The sequence below is a fragment of the Petaurus breviceps genome, unplaced genomic scaffold (genome assembly GCF_028583685.1).
Source record: "Petaurus breviceps papuanus isolate PSGF00001 unplaced genomic scaffold, PetGlider_PUasm1.0 77, whole genome shotgun sequence".
NCBI lineage: Eukaryota > Metazoa > Chordata > Mammalia > Diprotodontia > Petauridae > Petaurus > Petaurus breviceps.
Window position 1 is genome coordinate 11,885,717 of NW_027186492.1, and position 21,564 is coordinate 11,907,280.

At 39.1% G+C, this 21,564-nt stretch overlaps 1 pseudogene; it reads right to left on the reverse strand.

The window, feature by feature from the left end:
* Nucleotides 1-1,164: 1,164 nt before the first annotated feature.
* Nucleotides 1,165-2,396, reverse strand: LOC138175329 (RNA-binding protein Raly pseudogene; annotated as a pseudogene).
* Nucleotides 2,397-21,564: the final 19,168 nt, after the last annotated feature.

Consider the following 21,564-nt stretch of genomic DNA (forward strand, 5'->3'; position numbering starts at 1 on the left):
TAACAATAATAGCAATAATAACATAAAACTTCAATACCATAGTACTTCGTGGTATGAAAAGTGCTTTATTTTATCTCACTTGATCTTCACAATAATCCTGAGAGGTAAATGTTATTATTATCCCCATTTTACAGAAGAGAAAACCAAGGAGAGTAGAGGTTAAGTGAGTTGTACAGAGTCGTACAACCAGTAAGAGTCTGATTCAAGAATAAAACTCAGGTTTTCCTCATTCCTAGTCCAAAACTATGCTACCTAGCTGTCCTGAGTATCAACAGCCAAGATGGTAAGATAACATCCCCAAATATATTAGTCAAGATGAGGAAGAATTACAAAACACTGAAAAAAAAAGAAAAAAGAAAGAAACTAGGTAAAATCAGAAAGCTAATCTGAAAGTAGGTTATGTTCATTTAAGGCAAAGTTTCCCAATCTTTTGTTGTCTCTGTTTCCCCTGGTTTTCAGCAAATCTTCCTGTAGCCCCTAGTAGATATGAGATGAAATTGAAGAATTTGATGTACATGTGCACATGAGAAATATTTTAAATAGATTAATTATGTTTTCATTTAACAAGCTTTATTTTGTAGGTAAAAAATATTTTTAATATTAAATGTTTATCAGAACAGTCAATCAGTTAATGAGACCCTTGATTCTATTCTGTTGTAAACCTATAGTTTTATTCTCAAGATTGTCCTTGAAAGAGAAATGTATATATCATTGTTAAAGCTACCAGTTCATTTACTCATTTAGATTTATTTGGTTGAGAATAGGAAAGAGAATTCTGATTCACAGAGAAGTGGATATAAACAGAATAAAGTCTTTTGAATACATTTAGTAAGACTGACAGGTATTTCAAGTGTACACCAAAAAATTTGAAACTTTCTCAACTGGAAATCAATTTAATGTTTCTGATTATTGTGGAGATCAATTAGTTTAATTTTTACTAAGTCTTGCTTACTAAATATTTTCCTAGTTCAATATGAAAATGATTTCCCATCCAAACCTCATCCATTTGGTCTTAGTCAACAGGGATATATTCCTTTAACTGACTCCAATTTGCCAGATACAGTATCATGTTCCCACCCTACCCCCACTTCCTCATAGTTCTCTCTCCAATCTGCAATTTTTTATTTTATTTTATTTTATTTTATTTTATTTTTTGAGCATTTAGGATCCAAACTCTTTATTATCAGGGTCATTGTGAAGTCCCCTCCTTGTGGATTGCCCTCCCCACACCCCTAGAAAATCCCAAAGCCCTTCGGTGTCCTGGTCGGATATAATACAACTTCTGTGCTCTGCCCACCAGTCCCAGGCAGGAAGCGAGGCAGTTAGTTGGGGGACTCAGGGGTGGGACGATAGGAAGAGATTTCCTGCTATCTGCTCCAGCAGGAAGGTGCCCAGGTGAGTTGCTGAGGGTACCAGGTCCATCTGGAGAAAGGGCTGGCTGGATTTGGCACTGATGCGTGACAGGTGGGTAGAAGCTGTGGGACCCACAGTTCTCCGCTGCCCAGCTGGGGATGATGGCACCTGAGAGGTTGGGGGGTGATGTGTGGTGCCTGGCTCAGGGGGCCAGGGTCAGGGTTTGCCCTCATACTGTCCTCCTCAGGTCAGCCTGCAGTCCCTACTAGCACACTCATTTACTGTAGAGTCAATTCATCTAGCTCTGTGTATAGGCTGTTGTCCAAATCTTCGAAGTCATCCTGTGCCAGTGCTTCATCACCATCGTCCCTGGCAACAACTATTCCAAGGGCGTCTCTGCCTCCAAAACTGTGTCCTCCTGAGTGGCCTCACTTTTCTTGCTGTCCTTCTTCTTGCCATCTGTGCCAGGACTCTGCTTCTCCGAGATCTGGTCCAGCTGCCCCAGCAGGGCCTCAGTGTTGTACCTGATCTGGGTAAGTTCTGTCTTGATGGTCTGTAGCTCAGAACATTTCAACTTTAACTTCAATGAGCTGCTGGAAGTGGTGGAGCGGGCAAAGAGTCTGACAGGCAGAGTTGCTTTGAGGCGATGGACAAGAGGGATGGTGACCCATGTCCATTTCACAGGAACCACCCTAGGGACTGGAGAGAGCCAGCCCCGAGGAGGCAGAAGATGCTCTCGTGAGTCCTTTTGCTCTATTGGGTTTAGGTTCTCCAGCCATGTTGATGTCCAGAGTCTGCCCTGCCAGCACTCTCCCGTTCTCACCTAGCACAGCAGCACGGACATGGCACTCACTCTCATACTAGACGCAGGCATAGCCCTTGTGCACAGAGCAGCCGGCTACATGGCCGTACCTGGAGAAGATGGTCGCTACATCCGCCTTCTTCACCATGGCTGTATTGAAGTTCCCAATGAAGATCCGAGAGTTGAGGGACTTGAGGTCATTCTTGTTGGTGATGTTGCTTGTGTGTACTTATAGAGACATGATGACAACCCAGCGAAGAAAGGTCAGGAGCAAAAAAAGTTCCAAGAAACAACGAGAGGCGGAGGCAAGGAGAAGCCCAATCTGCGATTTTTTTAATAAGCATTACTACTTTTGGAATATTTCAATTAGAAAAATAGTTATTTGCCAAAGACTCCCCCTTGACAAGTTTCTCTTACCCCCTGGAGCTATACATACTCTAGCTTGAGAACTCCTGAGCTAAGAAAATAGCATTAAGTTCATCAAGTGTTCAGGTTTTTATTGGTATACAGTACCTTATTCCTTGGCAAGTGGTTCTATGGAACCAACAAATAAAATACTTAGGTGAGTAAGAAGAGAAGTGAGTACAATAATAATATCTCATTTGGTACCATAAACTCTAATCAGGGAGAGATTCACCTTGTATAACAAACTCAGACTCAGTGGCAAGTCTCTCTAGAAAGACACAAGAATTAGGAAAACTTTACAAAGAGATGATTCATTGTATCTGGCATGAAAAAACATGATGAATGCATTATGGGAGAATAAAAAAGAGTATTGGCTCTGGAATCCAGAGTACCTAGGTTTAAATCCCTTCTTAGTCACTACATGCATTACCTGTATGACATTCAGAAAGTTACTAAATCTCTATGGGGCTCAGCCTCTTCATCTGTAAAATAAATGGGGGAATTTTGGACTAGAGAGATCCTACTCAACTCTAAATCTCTGATCATATACAGCATGCGTATTAAATAGGATAGGGAAGGGCAAAGGGCTTAATAAATTTCACTATGGAATAAGCTCATATTTGATTAAAATTCCCCACCATGGAAAGAAACAAAGGCAAGAATCCAACAAAATGAAAATGATCAGTCATCATGTTTTAGGCATAGAACCTATGTGCAAAAGGTCAGTGGAAATCCCAGGTGTATATACCCTGGTAACATGTTGCACAATTAATGAAATAGATTGTGAGTGTGTCCCTTACTCTGAAATGTTGTGATAAATTATAGTCAAAGAAGGAGTAACTTATTTAGCAATAGATGCCCCCTCCATGTGTCCAGAGTGTTCCAAAAGTCTTAGTGTAGTTTTAGGCTTTAATAGCTTAAAACTGTACTAAGACTTTTTGGGCTGCCCTGTCATAACAGATTCAGCAGAAAGGTTTGAGTGAGGTCCTAAGTGGAGGTGAGGGAATGAACTTCAGGTTCTTCATCCTGTATCATTCTCATCATAGAGAGGCTTTTTTTAAATGATCTATTTTCTTTATAAGTCTTGTCTGTCCTTATCTTTGCCTTGAGGGAAGTACTCTTGTTTCATCCATAATGAATGATTTTTCTATGAAAATCATCTATGAAACTCAAAATCCTTTCAAAATAGGGAGGAAAGGAAGTAAAAAGCAACTTTATCAGAAATATTTCTAACTAAAAAACTATTTCTCATAAAGAATCTTCAGCTTCTTACCTTTACCAACAGTGGGAGGGGACTATCTGGCAATAATGACATTGATTGCAAATTCTTGGCATATGCTTAATAGTAATACTAACCATGATAAGTAGGGAAATAAAGGTGAATCTAAAACCTGTCACACACACACACAAACACACACACACACACACAAAGTTCCTGTGGTCATCACAAATTCAGGGCTAAACTAGATGTAAGGAGGGTAGGCATGTAACCAGCCTAAGAGATGACATGTTCTTTTAGAAGCTATATATCCAAGAATTCTGTATGGGCACAGCAGGGTAAGACATCACTTAGAAAGATAAAAGCAATAGCAACAACAAAAAACTAACATTTATATAGCATTTACCATTTCCCAGGCATTGTGCTAAGTGCTTTACAGTTATTATTTCATCTTCCCAACCTTCCTTTGAGATGCTATTATTATTCCCATTTTATAGATAAAGAAACTGAGGCAAACAGAAGTTAAGTGACCTGTCTAAAGTTACACAGTCAGATTTGAATTCAGGTGTTCCTGATTCCACTGCACCACCATCTCAAGATGCCTTAAGAGATGGGGTTTTGAAAAGAAGAAAAGAAACAGTGTGTGGGTGGTGGTGGTGAGGAAATGCTTGGAGATTTATCCCTGTGCTATGTTGAGTTAGATTTGAGATGTTGAGAGCCCAAGTTTTCCTCTTATGATATAGATTTTTGATGATGATTGTAGCTGGCACTATTAAGACATGAGCTTTGTCTCCATGCCTGTCCTGGGACTTGATGCATTCGCATTTTTCCAGAACATGAACAGACCTCATCTTATTCCTTCTGGGAGCAATAGCAACTAATTCCTGCTCTCTCAACGACCATCAAGATGCATAGCTGTAACGTGGCTGTTCAAGGTTGGCACCTTTCACGAGTATCTGAAGTTCAGGCTCTTCACTTACCACTTTCTTCTCCCTGAAACTGACCACAGAACTGGGACCGTGCTGCGGGCCTGGGACCAGGCTAGACCCACAAACTTCCATGCCTGGGATGGGACTGGCAGGAAATGACATGGCTTGTTTAGGGTCACAAGTGTCGGGAGTGTTTACTGTCAATGAAGTCACTCTATGACATTGTCACAGGGACCGTGGGAGGAAAGGCATACTAATAAACTTCTGGTATAGCTATGAATTGAGTCAATCATTGTGGAAAGTAATTTAATAATATATCAAAAAAGCCACTGATCTGTGAATTCATTCTTTGATTTAGCAATTCCACTGTTAGCCTTTACCCCAAAGAAAAAAGGAAAGGACTCTTATTCGGGAAAATATTGATATCGGATAAAATTAGAAAGAGTTTTGTCCATCAGTTGCAGAATGATTGAACAAATTATGGTATATGAATGAAAAGAAATGTTATTAAAACATAAGGAAAATGTTATTAAAACATAAGATGAAAGGCAGTGATTCAAAGAAATCTTGGAGGGCTTGTGTGAACTAGTGCAGAGCAGAATGCACAAAATAAGGAGAACTATTTATAAAATGACTAACATTTTAAAGAAAAACAATTGTGAAATATTTAAGAACTATAATCAAGGCAATGAACAACCACAACTCCAGAAGATTGGCGATGAATTATGCTCCCTTGCCCAGAGAAATGATGACCTAGAGGTACAAGATGAGATACATTTTCATTCACAATCAATGTAAAAATGTATCTCTCTTGACTGCTTTGGGGAGTTATGTGCTTTTTTTGTTTTGATTTAATTTTTGAGGGAGGGAGAAATATGAAGAAAGAGTGATGATAATACCAAAATAAAAAATGATAAAATACATAAGAGTATTAACGGCACATTTGAAAAATGCACTGAAGAGATTGACTAATATGACAAAAAAGGAAAATGATAAATGTTAGAAAGGATGTGGGAAAATTGGGAAGCTATTATACTGTTGGTGTAGTTGTGAATTGATCCAACTGTTCTGAAAAGCAATTTGGAACTATACCTAAAGGGTAACCAAACTGTGCATACCCTTTAATCCAGAAATACTATTACTAGGTCTGTATCCCCAAGAAATTAAAAAAGGGGCAGGTAGGGAGACCTATGTGTACAGAAGTATTTATAGTAGCTCTTTTTGTGGTGGCAAGGAATTAGAAATTGAGGTCATATCCATTGTACCACCTAACCCCCCTAGCACTACTGTATTAAACTTAATATGAACTTTAAAAATACAAGTTGTTTGTAACAGAGCTTCATGATGTCACATACAATCTTCTTGCTAGTATTCAGGGAAATAGGGCTCATGCTCCCAAATTGGCATCACTAAGGTACATAGTCACTGAAGTTTAATTCCCAGAAGGTATCACCTCTACCTTCATTCCCTGTAATTTAATTGCAGTAAATGTGCAATTATGCTTGATGCAATACTGCTTACTAAATCAATCCCTTCTGGGAACTTGCAGTCGGCAACATTGCTACTTATAAAAAGAATAACTGATATTCATAAAAAGTTTTTTTGTATACAATAGCCTCTCACAATAACCATAGAAAGTATGTACTAAAGGGATTATTATTCACATGTTTAGAGGAGAAAAAACTGAAATACAGCTAGCACATGTGAAAGGTGGCATTAGAAACCAGGTCTCTCCTGATTCCAAATCTAAGACTTCTTCTATTAAAATATGCTGTCTTTTCATATCGAAAAGGGTAACATAAAAGTGGAGGCAGCTAAGTGGTTCAGTGCATAGAGCACTGGGCTTGAAATCAGGAAGACCTGAATTCAAATTTGGCCTTAGACACCCACTAGCTGTGTGACCCTAGGCAAGTCAGTTAACCCTGTTTGCTTCAGTTTCCTCATCTGTAAAATGAAATGGAGAAGAAAATGGCAAACCACTCCAGTATCTTTGCCAAGTGTATTAGCAACCACACTAACACACAGGGTGAGCTGCTAGCACAGGTTCTTTGTTCTGCTTTTCTAAAGGAAAGACAACTTTACAGGGGTCTTCACAATCTTACTTTAATTACAGATAAGTAGAAAGGAGTGAGTATCGAAGAAAGAAACTAATAGACAGGGCTCCAACTGTCTGAACAAAGTAATAGAACTGCCTACCTACACCACCAGACTGAGAGAGCACCAATATCTGAATAGTTGGGGGGCTCTTAACAAACGCCTACTCAGAGTCCTGTCCAGGGAATCAAAAGGTTCTTCTCATGAGTGAGCCCCCAAAGCAAAAATCTCACCTCAGAATATATATAGTTAGTTTTCAACTAAGAGGCTCAGAGCCAGAAGGCACCACAGTCCTCATGATTAAGTGCCTAATTAGCTTATTACCAAAAGGAGTGAAAGCCTTCCTACAAGCAAGCCTCCCCTGAACAAGCTCCTCCCCCAATGGGCTCAATGTGACTCAGGAGGTTTCTCAACTATGAAAGCATCAAGACATCTGTGATTGACATGTGGCATATCGGCCTATTGATGGATAGGGAAGATCTTCCTATTCCATTAACGTTACACCAAGAAAGCCCCAAATGGAGTCATAAAGAGTCAGACGTGGCTGAAAACAACTGAACAACAAAAGACTATTACCATGAGTGGAGTGGAGTGACAGAATGACTGAGGAATTCTTCAAGCCAGAAAATAAGTTCCTTGACCAAGCAGGAGGTCCAAGAGCTGAGATAAGCAAGGGACAGAGCCATGATGAAGAGAAGCAAAACTAAACATGTCCATCATTGGCCCTGTGAGTTCTATAGATAGTAAAGGTCTGAGAGAGTAGGAGCTCACTTTTTTTATTGACCGTTAGTTCTTTCTCCTGTTAAAGGGCCACTCTCAAAGTAATACTCTTCTGAAGGATGATATTGGTCCCTAGGAGTTAGGATGGGTGAATTTCTTTGCTCTCTAGAAACCTCTCTTAAGGAAAGTCATTGATCTCTAGGAAGTAAGGGGGGAAAGAGTGGTCTTAACCATTTAGAGTCTCAGATATAAATCCTTTGTTTGATTTTATGAAGGGAGGGTGGATCAATATACATCAAGTCCATCCCTTTTTTGGTATTTTTTTATCTCGAGTTCATAAATTGGAACAAAGGTACCTTTTTCTTTTCCATAAAAATCCAGACTTGAGTTCAATTTTGATGCTTTTAGGGCAGGGTAAATGAGCCAGAGAGGTGCTGAGCCTCTAAGAGTGGAGCCTATATGTGTAAGCCCAGACCTTTGGTTCAATAATGGTAACAACAGCTTGCAATTATATAGTACTTTGTAGTGTACAAAGTACTCTCATATACATTATCTTGCTTGATCCTCATAACAGACTTAGGAAGTAGGAAGCACAAGTGTCTTCTCAAGGACTGTAGAACCATCATAAAAAGTACTTTTCCATGTCAGTTTCAACCTCAGTTTTTGTTTCCAAGGAAAGTCTCACTTCATTACACATACATTCACAAATTCGAATTCTACACCTTTTTGTCTAAGAACAAAGGTTTGCAGATAGTAGATTGAGGTCCAGAAGGAACATCTAGTTCTATCTCTCATTTTACAGAGAAGATAAAAGAAAAGAAGTGATTCCCAGAGAAGGTAAATGACTTGACAAATTCACACATAATGCCAGAGGCATTATTGGAATCTAGGTTCTCTGACTCCAAATCCAGTGTTTTCCACCATCTCATGTACCCTTTGGTGTGATAAAGCATCACTTTGCCATCTAGTTCTGAAAAGCTATCCATACCCCTTCTTTCACCATAGATCCCAAACCACTTACACTTGCTTGTAATCTGGATAATATATCAGATTTCTATGATTTAAGTGAATAGAGGCACACCATTCTCAAAGGCTTCAAATAATATGTTTTAGCCCATTTTTTCTTTGAGTGTTTGTCTCAGCACTCATTCCTTTCGGGGCCCTAAAAGACTGCTTAAAACATGATCAAGATCATGTTCAGGCACATAGTGTTAAGAAATACAAATACATAAATATCTGTTCTTTGAAAGGAACAGGGGTTAGGAGCTATTTTGAGGAGTATGATGGAGGGTCTCCAGAAGCAAATTCTACATAGGTTAAATAAAGGGAATTCTGCTTCTGACACTTTAAGGTGGATCATCAAGGCTAGGACTTCAGGTTTTTGATAAGCAGGCCAATTCCCTTCCAAAATAGAGAACAGTAAAGTGAAAGTAGAACATAGTTCACTGTTCTGTGTGACCTATGATTTCATTGGCACTATATACTCCCAGATAAGAAAATTTCCTTTACCAATGTAGGTTGGTACACTCTTTCACTTAGAGTCTTACAGAGTTGTCCAGAGGGCTGAGAAACTATTGACTTGCCTACAGTCACATAGCCAATATGTGTCAGAAGCAGAACTTGATCCCAGGACCTTCTGACTCCAAGGCCAGCTCTTTATCCATTATGCCACACTGCTTATCAATAAATATTTGACAATGAAATTAAGACAAATTACGTGGGCAGGAAGGTCATTGTGTTTTGCAAGAGGAGGGATATAAGATGGAAATGAGCAATAGATAATTCCTTGGCTCCACTACAGGAAGTAAATGGTCTTTAAAAAAAATAACAGTCTCCAGAGAGGTATTTCATTAGTATGCCCAGACCAACCCAGGCATATATTTATTTTTCATCACCTCTTTGTCCTGAGCACCAGTAACCATACACACCAAGTTATGCATATGGTGCTTCCCTTGCCCTTCCTATGTATGGACCAGCTGAAGAGAGAGAAAAATTGTCAAGGGAAGCAGTGGGGAAGGATGAACCAAAGACACAGGATGAAAAGCTCTGGGCTGTCAGAAACTAACCCTCTCTGCATGCATGAACCAAACATCCTTTAATCTCCCCTTTGACATAGCCACTGTGATCTAACTTATTCCCCTCATTAGGCTCAGTTACCCACCATCTGTCTCTGCTGGGATCATGCTTATTTGTTCTGGATGGCAGTGGGAATTCAGCAGTGAATTGGAGTATGAGAAATAGGCTGGATTGGCAGAACCACCACTTAGAAGAATGGGTGAAAGCACCCATATCAGGGAAGATGGGTCTCTTAAGAAGGCTGTTGCCCTGGCTCAGAGAGCAAATGAGCAGGTTGGGGTTTAGGAGAATTACAACTTCCGGTGATATTTGCCAATATACAAATTCTATCTTTAAACAACTTCACTCCTTATGAAATTACTTTAGAAACAATAGTTCATTGAGCAAGTCAAATTTGTGGCCCTCAATCTCAACTCACAAAACATCAAATGTCAGTTGGGTGTATTGACCATAAAAATACATTTATGATAACATCTATAAAAGAATTTAAAGTTAAAATTTTCTTTCAACCCCCAATTCCTCTAAGCCCAACTCAGTAAGTTACAGTTCTTTCATTTCTAGTTCTTATACACCAAGACTGTGGCTCTGAGCAATTAACTTAATGTGGGAAAATTCCCCTACAAAAAAGTGGTTAGGGTGTCCATTCAATCATAGCACTGAGGATTGCCCTCATATATGGGCCACAAGAAAAGATCCCTAGAGGGGAAGTATAGGTCAGCACTCACTCATACTCTAGCTCATGTCTCCCCATCTTTGGGTTTATTTCTACCAGACAACTAAAGGACACCTTCATTCAATATGAAAGGCATGTAATACAGCTTTTTATCGTTCGGTCATTTCAGTTGTGTCCTACTCTTTGTCATCACATTTAGAGTTTTCTTGGCAAAAATACTAGAATGATTTGCCATTTCCTCCTCCAGCTCATTCTACAGATGAGGAAACTGAAAGTATCATAGCAAATAAAGTGACAAGAAAGGATTCCTCCCATGGGCATGGTGCATACTCTCCTGTAGGCTATCACTCCATCATTGGGGGACAGCACTCATGAAGGGAACCCACAGTGTGGCCAGGGTCTTCCCATGAAGGACACTCTACATATGACCAGGGAACTCACACCTTGAAAGCTACTTGTGTTGTTTGGTGATGTCATCATTCTGCTCTCTGTTGTTTTCTACTGGGCTCATCATCTTTTCTGGGAAAGGTGTTTCCATTACATTCACTCTGCTGGATGACTTTACTGGTCTTATAGTGACTATGTTGCTCTTGGCTACACTGTGCTAGGCTTCTAATATTCGGCCTCTTTGATGCCATTTAATCTTTTCAGAGTTAGGTACTTAGGACCTGACAGTAGTTCCAGGATGTGGTTGTGGATGTGAACTGGGCACTTCCTGTGGCTTGTGCTAGCTTCAGTGGGGACATGGGAAGTCTCAGGGAGGCCATGGGAAAGGTTTATCTCTTTTGCCTTGCCTTCCCCACTCTCCTTACCCTTTGCTCAGAGCATAGCCCTAACCTGTGATTCACTGTCTATGACCATTTCTGGTGGCCTTCCTACAAAGTCCCTCCCCAAACCCCAGGACATCCTACCTAGAAGCTGACTTAAAACTAGAGCAGTCCTGGGAACTTTGATGGCTTAATTAAAACACAGCCTCTTAAAATACCAAGTTGTTGGCAAGATGTAATTTCTACCCTGTGCTCTGAATGCCCAAGTGAAGAAATTCAGGGAAGTACAGGTAAATGAGAAGAATGATGGCTGTCTTAAGGTAGCTAGAAGTATTACATTTTACTCAGCTTCAAGCTTCTGTGGGATAATTCTGTGAGAGAAGGAGCAGGAGAGGAGATGATGACTTTGATCAAATAAGGAGAAAGAAATAGGTGAGTTGGAGGCAAGTAAATGAATAAAGTAAGCCAAAGATTGAATTTGGGAGGAAAAATGTTTGAGATGTGAGACCTTTATCTGAGAAACTGTCTATAAAATTCCTCCCTAATTTTCTGCTTTCCTTCTGATGTTGGCTACATTTTTTTATTTGTGCAAAACCTTTTTATTTTAATATAATCAGAATTATTCATCTTATGCTTAATTTTATTCTCTGTCTCTTATTTATCCATAGTATTTGAAGGAATTTGGGGAAAATTGAGGAAAGCTTAAAGGAGAACACTCTACGGGTTTAGATTCTACTTCTGGGTTTAAGGAAAATGAAGGAAAGTTTTGAAGGAGGAGTAAGTAGAACTTGCAGAAGACTAAAGAAGCAGAAGAAGAAAGTAGTTGGCAAGACAAGGCCATGTGAGTTAGGAAAGGTAAGTGAAACAATTAGTGAGGAAAGCAATTTAATAGAGGGGATTGGTGAGTGGGGCTAATTGATGAAACTGGTTAATACAAGGCCAAAGAAGAGGTGAGTGTGGATGTGGAATTGTTGAGATTAAGGAAAAGAAATCGAATGGGGTTGTCATGTTGTTAAGAGGTGATCATTGGCATAAATATTACTGTCAGAAGAGACCAAAAGAGTATTGCATATGATTATGTAGCCTTGCCAAAGAGGTATGGGTTATGTTGTCCCTATTGTTTTTGGTTTTGGAGGGGGAAAGGCAAGGTAATAGGGATTTAGTGACTTGCACAAGGTCACACAGCTCTTAAGTGTGTGGCAAGTGTCTGAGATAAGATTTGAATTCAGGTCCTCCTAACTCCAGGGCCTGTGCTCTATTCGCTGAACCACTTAGCTGCCCCAGTGTTGTCTCTATTGTTAATGACTGAAAGTAAGAGATATAGAAGTGGTAAGCTAGTTTTGAAAGGAAAGCCTAAGAAAATTGTATCATAGGTATGTCAGATTCTTGATCAGACTGAGTACTTACCTACAGACTATATGTTAAGAATGATTTTTCAGAAATGAGGAGCAGACGGACTTCCTCATAACTTGGAGAGACTTATATAAACTGGTGCTGAGTGAGGAGAGCAGTACCAAGGGAATTTTGTACACAATTACAGATACATCATATCTGGAATGACTAACTTGGATAGACTGGGCTCCTCTCAGCAATGCAAGGGTATAAGACAAACTCCAAAAGACTCACGATGGAAGTGAATATCCACATCCAGAGAAAAGAACTACAGTGTCTGAAAGCAGATTGAAGCAAACTACTTGCTGTCTCTCATTTGGGTTTGGTTTGGTTTTATCCCTTCTTTCTCGTTGTTCACCCCATTGCTTATAATCCTTATTTAGAACTTGACTAATGTTCATTGTGAAGGTATTTGTAGAACCTATATTTGATTACATGCCACCATGGGGAGGGGGAGGGGAGGGGACAGGGAGAGGGAGAAAATTTGAAACTCAAGGGATCGTGGAACTGAATGTTGTAAACTAAAAGTAAATAAATAAATTTAAATTTTTTTTAAAAAAAGAATGATTTTTCCAGGTATCTTGCAAATATAACCAAAGGCTTTAAACTCATAAGATTGGAGGAAGGAGAGGACTGCCTAATTATAGGCCTCCTAAGCTAGATAATAAAGACAGTAGCCATAATGAAGGCATAATAGCAATTGACACATCAAGAAGTTAATAGACAAAATCTGAGAAAGGAGCCAGTAAAACCCATTTCCTCAAATGTCTATATACAAATATCCAAAATTTAGGCAACAAATAAGAACTATAGATCCTAACATAAGGAGACAAATTTGACCTCATAAGTATCAGTATATTGGTGGGATGAAACCCATATTGGCATGTCACTCTGGATGGATATGCATTATTGAAGAGAAATAAAATAGGTAAAGAGAAAATGAAGATAGAATTGTACATTAAGAAGGTATACTTGTGTGAGGAAATCCAGAAACCATACTGAAGAAGCGTGATGGAGAGTATTTGAGTACTCAATTGGAGGAAGAAAAAGTGATTTTGTCATTGGCGTATACTACAGACTACTGGATGAAAAGGGAAAATAAATGAAGAGGTTGGGAAACAGCTCACAAGCCTGACTCAGAGGTTATGATTTAGTGGTGACGGCTGCCTTTCAATTATCCAGATTGCTACTGGAGTAGAGCAGCAAATAACTTCTTGATTTGATTTAGTGATAGTTTCATCTTTCAAAAGGTAAAAAAACAAAATAAAACATGAACATTCTATTTTGAGTTTGATTTTCACAAATAGGAACAAACTGGCTTCTGGAATAGAAATTATTGACACTATGGAGGATAGTGATCATTCCTTCCTAAGTTTTGTTGTTTGTTTGTTTTTTTAAATAGAGGAGAGGAAATCTGAGCATAGTCTGATGTGTGATCCAGATTTTGCAAAGTATATTTCAAAGGAATAAGAGGAAAAATAGGTAGGATCCCAGGGACAAGAGACTCAAGAATGAAATTCTGAAGACACAAAGGGAAATAATTCCTTTGGGGAGGAAAAATGGAATTTATCTGAAGTGACATGTGAATACCCATGGAATTCACAAGCCAATTTAAAATGTTTAAAAGGAATGTACAGAAGATTGAAGCTAGGTCAAGTAACAAAATGGATATGAATGTGACTGGGTACTGTGAAAATAGCATCAGGAGTGCTAAAGCACAGAATTGGATGAGCCTGGGGATAGAACCCAAAAAGTACAAAAGGGGGCTTTTTAGCTATTTTGGGGGAAAAGGAGGATCAAAGAAGAGATATAGGACCTTTGCTTGGAGTGGAGGCAACAATGACAACTGATAACAGAGAGAAGGCAGAGTTTCTCAATTTTTATTTTGCTTCTGTTTTCTCTGCCAAGAAGAATGACCTTTGCACCAGAAATGACAGAACAAAAATGACTAACAGGAAGTTGATATCCGAGATAAATAGGGAGAGAGAATCTATGGTTGCCTTTGATGATTCATCACCTGGCCCAGATGAACTACATCCTTGGGTACTGAAAGAACTTGCAGAGGCAAATGTTGAGCCACTGCTACTAATATTTGAATGATCATGGAAAATGGGAGAGGTGTCACCAAAATAGAGAAGGGCAAATGTCTTCATTTTCAAAAGAGAACTGAACCTGTAACTATAGTCCAGTGAATTTGACTTTGATTCCTAGGAAAATTTCAGAAGAGAACATTAGAGATGGTTGGTTAACATCTAGAAAGGGAAATGGTGATTTTTTAAAGGGCCAGCAGGACTTCAAGAAAAGATTAATATTGTTCCCATTTGAATTGTTTCAGGAAGATTCTGGAGATCACCTAGCAAGATAAGGTACAGGACAATGAGATCCCTTCTTAGATGAACTGCTAAGCATTTAAACTCTACTATAGAGAACACAATTCTGATGGGCTAGTCAAATGCCAAACATACATTTGCCTAAAAGATTATTTCTGCAGAGAACTCACACAAGGCAAGTGCTCAGTGAGGTCAGAAGAATCAATACAAGGACATTCTCAAGGTCTCTCTGAAGAACTTTGCAATCAATTGTGACACATGGGAGACACAACCACAGGATTGCCCAGGATGGCAAGAAAGATGGGGCTGTGTTCTATAAGCATAGTAGAATTGCAGTAACTCAAAGAAACACGAGATGCACAAATTTAGAGACACCTCCACTCAAAATGTTCCTGTGGACTGTTTGTGCCTGACCTGTGATAGAGCCTTTCAAGTTTGTATTGGTCTGCTCAGTCGAATCAGATTCACTGTACCTTGATCCCAACAGAGCAATGTCAGTTTGGTCCTCTTCAAGCATGAAGGTCAACAACCAACCAATCAATATCAGACTAACTTCATTTCATTTTTTTGTTGAAATTACTAAGCTAATAAATGAGCAGAATGCTGTGGATGTAGTTTACCTAGACATTGACAAGGCTTTTGATAAAGTATCTCATTATTTTTGTGGAGAAGGTGGAGAGATTTTTATTAGACAACAATACTATCTGATTCAGAATTGGTTAGATGTTGGATTCAAAGGATAGATATTAATAGTTCATCATTCACAAGGAAGTAGGTCTTTAGAGATCTCTGCTTGGTTTTTTGCTATTTAACATTTTTGCTGGTGTTGTCCGATCTCATTTAGAGTATCGGTTCTGGGTACCACATTTTAAAAAGAAAAAGGACATTGCTAAACCAGAGAGTATCCAGAGGTGGGCAATTAGGATGGTAAAGGGACTTAGGCCCCTATGAGGATTGACTGAAGGAACTGAGGGTGCTTAGCTTGAAGAAAAGACTGAGGAAGTTGAGGGACCTGATAGCAATCTTTGCTATTCCGTAGAGGAATTAGATTCAATTTCTTTGTTCCCCAGAGGCTAGTACTGAGAACAATAGGTGGAATTTGCAAAGACTCAGTTGCAGTATTAAACTTGAGGGCATAACTAACTTCCTAAAGATTAAAGCTATACAAAAGTAAATAGACTGCCTTGGGAGGATATGAATGCCTCCTTGGAGGTCTTCAAACAGAGGCTGGAATGCTATGTGTATTATAGTGAGGGTTATGTTAAAGCATGGATTGGATTAGATGGCCACTGAATTTTTTTTTTTTTACTTTCAAAATCTGTGATTTTATGGTTCTAGTAGTCATGGGTTGCTGTCTACTACCATCTACTGGGGTGCAGTAGCTAGAAAGCTTCTCCTCAGAAGGGAGACCTACAGCTCTTTCATTTCTTAATCAGGGATTAAAAACCACAACACCCTCTTGCAGTCAACAAAAAGCTTAAAAAGTGCCCTCAGGCTAATATTAAACCTATTCTTTTTGCTTTCTCCAGGTCCTAGTTCAAAGTCTTAAAAAAAAAAAACTAAATGATTTGGGATTAAGAAAGAAATTTAACTATCATTATATACATAATTGTTAGTCTAAACTCTCAAAACTCATTTTATGGACTCAGCCAAAAAGAGTACCCTAACCATAGGATTTTGTGGAGGTTGAGAAGACAAAGATACCCTCATTCCCCAGAGGCTTCTAGATTGGCTTGCAAAAGCAAGGGATAAGAACAATGTAGAGAGAGGGGAATAGATAAGTCCATTCAGCTCAACCTCTATTTTACATTTCTACCTTTATTATGTTTACCTGAAAGTAACTTGTGATATAGAAAAGTAGAGGGGCCGGGAGAGAAGGAAGGGAAGGGAAGTTTCTTATATAACTACATATGTATGTGTAAGACTGGGCACAAAAGAAGGATGGACTGGACTTGCAGAAATAGAAGTTCTCTGTCTTTTGATGGTATCAGCATCCTTCCCAGAGACAGTGAGGAAGCTAAGAGCTTTAAGCACTATTTAACACTATTAAATTAGAAGAAGTGTGACCTTTTGGATACACAGCAGGGTTCAGTACTGGAGCAGAACTAAAAAATAATAAATTTGTATCAGTGTCTTCAGTGAGAAGTCTGAACAGACAATAGAAAAGCTACCTACATCTGTTGACTTCTTAGAGCTGACTATTTACAGAAGCTTAATCTTAATGGTTATATAGACAGACAAGTGCCTCCTGACTGGCTGAAAGTCTCATTTTTGGTGGAAGAATTGGGCTTTAAGGTCACTCTATGATGACCAGAAAGAGCATCATGGGAACAAAGGGTAGAAGAAGGAGAGGAGATGGGACCACTGAGTAGGAGCAGGAAGTATGGTGTAACAGACAGGTTAGACCAGACTCTTTCGCTCGGAGAAGAGGGAACATGAGATGGCTAGAGTGATAGCTGGATGTCTGAGTGTATTAGCCCCTGATTCTGAAGGAATTCTGTCAGCCTTCAAGATAACCTTTTGCTGGACCACTTATGATTGGCATATTCAAAATTATGGGGTTTGCTTACCCTAAAATTTGAAAAAAAACACCCCCCCAGAAAAACCCTCCCTCTCCAGCTCCCTGGGAAGAAGTGTCAATCATATAGCCGAAATCAAGGGATAAACAATAGACAGTTTATAGATTCCATTAGTGCCTACTGAATATAACTATAGATATAGCTATATGAGTATCTGTATTTATATCTATCTAGATAAATGGCTATAGATATAGATATAAACATAGATAAAGATTCTCAATTAAAGATTCCCAACATTTTGAATGAAGCCTCTGCAAAAGATTTGACAAGAAGAATTTTGGATCATAGATATAGAACTAGAAATAGTCTCAGAGTTCTCAAAGTGTGATTTGGGGACCCCTGGACACCTACAAGCCCTTTTCCATGGGTCTGTGAGGCCAAGACAATTTTTATAATAATAGTAAGACATTTAAATTTCTAATACAATAAATATAAAAAAAAACAAAACTCTTTGGGGTCTTGAATAATTTTTAAGAGTATTAAGGGGTCCTAAGACCAAGAAGATTGAGAACTGATGATCTAGCCCAACCCTTTCATTTTGTAAATAAGGAAACAGGCCAAGAGAGGTTAAACAGCTTGTCCAATTTCACTTTGTCAGTAAGTGACAGCAATGGCCTTCAACCAGATGTTCTCTGACACTAAATACAGGGCATTCTAGGAAAGGCATTAATAAGCTGGAAATCATACCAGATGAGGCCTGGTTGAAGGAAGGGGAACTGTCTTAGCCTGGAGAACAGAAGATTTAGCATGGACATGACAAGCAGCTGCCTTTAATTTAAATATCTGAGGGACACTAACATGGAAGAGGGAATGAACTTATTCTTCTTGACCTCAGAGGGAAGAACTAGGAACAATGGGCAGAAATTGAAAAAAAAAAAATCAGATTTAGGTTTGATATAAGGAAAAACCTAATGACTGAGTTGTCAAAAAGTGGAAGAGGGCTGCCTCCTTGGCTAATGACTTCTCTCCTCATATGAAGTCTTTAAGCAGAAGCTAGATGCTTTGTCAAGCACATTATAAAGTGGATTCTTTGCATTGGACTAGAGCGGGAGTTCTTTGTCTTTTTGGTGTAATGGACCCTTCTATCTGTCCTTTTCTCAGAATAATGTTTTAAGTGCACAAAACAAAACACATAGCATTACAAAGGAAATCAATTATATTGAACTAAAGATGTAATTTTTTTTTCTCATTCAAGTTTACAGAACCCCTGAAATCTACCCATGGAATCCAGGTTAAGAATTCCTAGACTAGAAAGTCTCTAGAGTCCCTTTGAACCCTGAGATTTTGTTATTTTATGAGTCACATTGGATGAGGTGACTCAGGGGTGGGGAACCTGTGACCTCAAGGTCACATGTGGCCCTCTAGGTCCTCAAGTGCAGCTGTTTGACTGAATACTGAAACTTTGAAAACAGTCAAAGAGATGCACTTGAGAATCTAGAAGGTCATATGTGGCCTTGAGGCTGCAGTTCCCCACCCCTGGTAGTAGATGAATAGCAGTCTACATTACTTGGAAGCAGTAGTCATCAATGTCTAGAAGAAGGGATGATAGGTCTTCCTGAAACAATCTAAGTCTGCATCTCTGATAAGACGCTAGTGAGATACTCAGTCCCACCAACATTCCATCTTTAGAAGGAAACATTTTTGTTTCCTTTGAGGTTCTCCTGAACACTGGACTCAACAATGTAGATAAACAAGAGTTTACCAGCTGGGAGCTTTCTGCTAAGGCCTCAGGAAATAGAACTGACTGGAATTAAGAAGAGAATCTCCATACCACAGGAATGTGATTCTATGATGCTGTGAGTTCACCTGGGTGTTGGGGCCCTAGGGCAGATGTACAACATCATAGAAATTCCCATTTTAAAAATTAATTTTTGAAATAATATTTGTTGATGACTTTTGTTTTCATATCAACAAAATATATCATATTTTATATCAACTAACATTTCCCAATGTATCACATCTCCCTCTCCCAGAGAGCCATCCTGTATAACTGTTTTTAAAAATAGTTCAGCAAAACTAACAAACATATTAAAATAAAAAAAAACCCTGACATTATCAGAACTTCCTATTTTAACTAGCTAACCTTGCTAACAAGGTGATAATTGTTATTTCTGCCACGTGGAAGTACTACAAGTGCTCTAAATTCGGCAGCCTGGGACAAAGCTCTGATCACCTTGCCCTTGTTATGGTTCTGGTGAGGAGACTGGAAACCATGCCACATAAGAATCCATTGTTGGACCTGGCCATCTTTATCCTAGAAAAGAAGATGTAAGGGAGATATGGCTGCTTTTTTCAAGTATTTGAAAGGATGTCACGTGAAAGAGGATGTAGATATAGTCAACTTGGCCTCAAAAGGTATTGGCAGAGAAGCAAATTTACTTTATGTAAGATAGTAGTTGGGAATTCCTTTTGTGTTTTGGTTGGACAACAGAAGTGCCTCCCAACTTTCTGTGATTACTTTTTATATTGAGATGGCTTGAGCCCTTACCTTCTCCCAACCCCTTGGGGAGAGGAGGTCCCAAATAAAAAATATTTAACGTCTTCAGGTAAATTATATTTCTTGGATATAAGTCAAGAAGTAGAGAATCTCTTAGATATAAGGCTATGCTCAAGAGAGTATTAGAAGGTTGTGTTCTAGAAATGAGGCTAGTGAGGTATGAGCAGAGATTTACAAGGGGCAGGGGAATTGGGGCTAGTAGAAATGGCTGTAAAGAGGGAAAAGAATATTTAACCAACCCCATCTTAGGAAAAGAAATTGAATAAACCATCAATGAACTCCCTAAGGAAAAAAATCCCCAGGGCCAGATGGATTCACAGTGAATTCTACCAAACATTTAAAGAATAATTAGTTCCCATACTATATAAACTATTTGGAAAAATAGGCAAAGAAGGAGTCCTAGCAAATAGGATCTTAGGGGCAAATGATGCAAATATGGTGCTGATACCTAAACCAGGAAGAGCAAAAACAGAGAAATAAAATTATGGACCAATTTCCCTAGTGATTATTGATGCAAAATTTTTAAATAAAATACTAGCAGGAGGGGCAGCTGAGTGGCACAGTGGATAGAGCACTGGCCCTGGAGTCAGAGGAACCTGAGTTCAAAACAGGCTTCAGATGATTACTAGCTGTGGGACCCTAGGCATGTTATGTACTAGCAGGGAGAAATGGCTGTAACTCAGGTGCTCTTTGGGACTTTCATGGCCCATACAGTATTGAATGAAACTCAGACATATATTGATTGGTATATTCCTCAAGCAGAAACTGAATGGACAACCCATAAGTGCCTGAGACTTCCCTTTGGTTATAATCACCTCCCTTAAGGCAAAGATGCTAAGAATTTTCATTGAGGACTTGCAGGAGGTCTTTCAGAATTTAAATTTAGCACTCTAGGCCCTTAGTTTTGTTGACTTTTATCAAGTCTAAATTTAAATCCTAGCTTCTGCAAGAAGTCTTTACAGGTTCCTGTCTCCTATCTCCTTTTAATACCTTCCCTTTGAGATTACCTCTCCTTTATGTTGTAAATATCTTGTATGTACATGGTTGCTCACATGCCATCTCTCTCATTCGAATGTGAGCTCCTTGAGAGCATGGAACATATTTCTTAGTGGTACTTAATAAATACTTGTTACTTTGCTATTCTTTGGCCTGTCCAGATCCCATTTGGAATGTTGTATTTTTAGTTCTAGGAACCACATTTTCAGAAGAATACTGACAGGTTGGTGTGTGTCAGAAGAAGGTGACCAGGGTGGCAAGGGGACTTGAAATTATGGTGTATGTGGCCTACTTCAAGAAACTGAGGAAGTTTAGCTTACGGAATAAAATATTAACATGTGACATCCATGTCTGATGGAAAAGGGATCAGACTTGGGTAATTTTGCCCTGTAGGACCCTGGAGTTACAGGGAGATTTGTTGTTTAGTCTTTTTAGTTGCGTCTGACTCTTCATGACCTCATTAGGGGTTTTCTTGGTATAGCTTACTGGAGTGGTTTACCATTTCCTTCTCCAGCTCATTTTACAGATGCAGAAACTGAGATAAACATGGTTAAGTGACTTGCCTGGAGTCACAGAGCTAGGATCTTCTTCCTAGTTCTCCCTGTGGAGATAAGGAGGTTTAAAACCAGGAAGAAGCTCCTAGATAGATTTTGTTGCTTAGATTTAGGTGACAAGGGAAAACCCTGTCTGATGAGGTTGTGAACTCCCCATCACAAGAGGTGTTCAAACAGA